We start from the raw sequence: 2,825 nt of genomic DNA, 5'->3' as shown, positions 1-2,825 counted from the left end.
TGTATATTATTTTTGTCTCATCCTTTATATATAACAAACCTACACAGACCTTCATCACTTGCTTAGGCTTTCTCATTTTTTCTATTTTGGAAAATATCTCCAGTCCCATATCCTTTTAACATCTTTTACATTCTCATTTTCTTTTTTAATAATTATGATACATAATAACATTAAAAAATAAATTTTCCATCAGTTGTGAGAATTCTTTTCCTGGGTATACTAAGCAATGCTTATCCTCTCTTAAGGTTCTACTGTCAAACCAATGTTTTAATGAAAGTTTTCCTGGAAAACCAATGAATTTACTGAGCTTACTTACAGAGATGACTGAGGGGTTGCTGAGGCGTATGAGTGACCTGAGGGTATGCACACTGGAAAGCCTTTACCCAGCATGGATCAAGCCTTCTCTTCCTAGCCTTCCCCAGATTATGTACTTTAGTCCTCCCCAAATCTAGGAGACCATGTGTGATTAGAGCCAAATTACATACAGTTGTCTGGGAAGAGTGGCTGGATACTCAGGTGAGGGTCCACTGACCCTGCTTGCCCCTCATTTAATGAAGGAACACAACCATCAACAAGCCCAATTGTGATGATGCTTAGCAAGCAGGCAAAACTGAAGTTGAGATGATGGTAGTTATTTCACACATAAGAGACTGCTGTACAGCATCATTTAAAAGGGTTTGGTGCTAGGATCCACAAATGAGGGAGAATATATGTCTTTTGTCTGTGTTACTTCACTTAGTGTAACAGTTTCTAGATCCATGCATTTACATGCAAATTTCATTATTTCATCTTTCTTTTCTGCTGAATAGAACTCTATTGTGTAAATGTACCATATTTTTGTTAACCACTCATCAGTTGAGGGGCACTTAGGTTGCTTCCATCTGTTAGCTATTGTGAAAAGAGCAGCAACAAACATGGTTGCACAAGTGTCTCTACAATAGGATGAGTCCTTTGGATATATGCCAAGGAGTGGTATAACCAGGTCATATGGTAGGTTCATTTTTAGTTTTTTAAGAGTTCTCCACACTGTTTTCCATAGAGGTAGCACAAGTTTGTAACCCCACCAGCAGTGAATGAGCGTTCCCCTTTCTCCACATCCTCACCAGCATTTGGTATCATTTGTTCTCTTGATCCTAGCCAGTCTGATTGCAGTAAGGTGAAAACTTAGAGTGGTTTTAATTGCATTTCCCTAATTACTAACGGTATTGAACACTTTTTAAGTTGTTTCTTAGCCATCTTGTTTCTCCCTTTGAAAACTGTCTGTTTAGGTCTTTAGCCCCTCTTTTAATTGAGTCCCTTGCTTTCTTGCTTATTTGTTTTTGAGTGCTTTATATATTCTGGATGTTAAACCTCTGTCAGATGTGTCACGGGTGAAGATTTTTTTCCCAGTCTGTTGGTTTTCTTTTCACTTTCTTGATTGTTTCTTTGGTTGTACAGAGCTTTTTAGTTTAATGAGGTCCCACTTGTTGATTGCTGACCTTAATTCCTGAGCAACTTCTGTCCTATTTGGAAAATCCTTTCCTACACCTATATTTTCTAGGTTACTGCCAATATTTTCTTCTAATAGTTTCAGGGTGTCCAGTTCCACGTTTAGGTCTTTGATACATTTGGAGTTGACTTTTGTTCAAGGAGAAAGATAAGGATCTAGTTTCATTCTTCTACAGGTGGAGATCCAGTTTTGCCAGCAACATTTGTTGAAGATGCTGTCTTTCCTTCATTGTGTGTTCTTGGCACCTTTGTCAAATATCAGGTGGCTGAAATTGTGTGTACTCAGTTTGGGGTCTTCAATGATCTATTGATCTATGTGTCTGTTTTTGTGCCAGTACCTTGCTGTTTTTTATAACTATAGCTTTGTAGTATACTTTCAGATCTGGTACAGTAATCCCCCCAGCATTGCTCTTTGTGCTCAGGGTTGCTTTGGCTATCCTAGGTCTTTTGTGCTTCCATACAAATTTTATTTTCATATTCTATTTATTATTTCTATTTTATGTGTATGTGTGTATTGCCTGCATGTAGGTAAGTGCCCCCGTGTCGTGCAATGCCCACAGAGGACAGAAGAGGCTGTTGGATCCCCCAGAACTGGAGTTATGGACAGTTGTTAGCTGCCATTTGGGTGCTGGGATTCAAACCTGGGTCTTCTGCAAGAACAACCAGTGTTCTTAACCACTGAGCCATCTCTCCAGTCCTCTGCCATAAAAATTTATGGATTTTTTTTCTAATTCTGTGAAGTATGTCATGGGGATTTTGATTGAGATTTCATTGAATATATATATTGCTTTTTGGTAGGATGGTTATTTTCACAATATTAATTCCTCCAAACCATGAGCATAGGAGGTCCTTCCATCTCCTGGTGTCTTCTTCAATCTCATTAATGATTTAAAATTTCCATTGTAGAGATCTTTGGTGTCTTTAGTCAGGTTTATTCCAAGATATTTTTTTTTCTGCAGCTATTGTGAAGGGGGGGACGTTTCCCTGTACTCTTTCTCCAGTGCTTGTTATTGGTATATAGAAAGGCTACTGATTTTTGTAGATTGCTTTTATAACCTGCCACTGTACTGAAAGTGTTACTAAGTTCTAGGAGTTTTCTGATGGAATTTTTGGGGTCTCTTGGGCATAGTATCATATCATCTGCAAAAAGGGATACTTAGACCTCTTTTCCAACTAGTATTCCTTTAATTTCCTTCTCTTGTCTTATTGTTCTAGCAAGAGTTTCAAGCACTATGTTGAAAAGGAGTGGAGACAGTGGACATCCTTGTCTGGTTCCTGATTTTAATGGGAATACTTCCAGTTTTTTTCCCATTTAGAATGATGTTGGCTGAGGGTTT

This window comes from Nannospalax galili, unplaced genomic scaffold, assembly GCF_000622305.1.
Source record: "Nannospalax galili isolate Female #2095 unplaced genomic scaffold, S.galili_v1.0 scaffold1009, whole genome shotgun sequence".
In the NCBI taxonomy this organism is placed as follows: Eukaryota; Metazoa; Chordata; class Mammalia; order Rodentia; family Spalacidae; genus Nannospalax; species Nannospalax galili.
Note: the sequence above shows the minus strand (reverse complement) of the source record.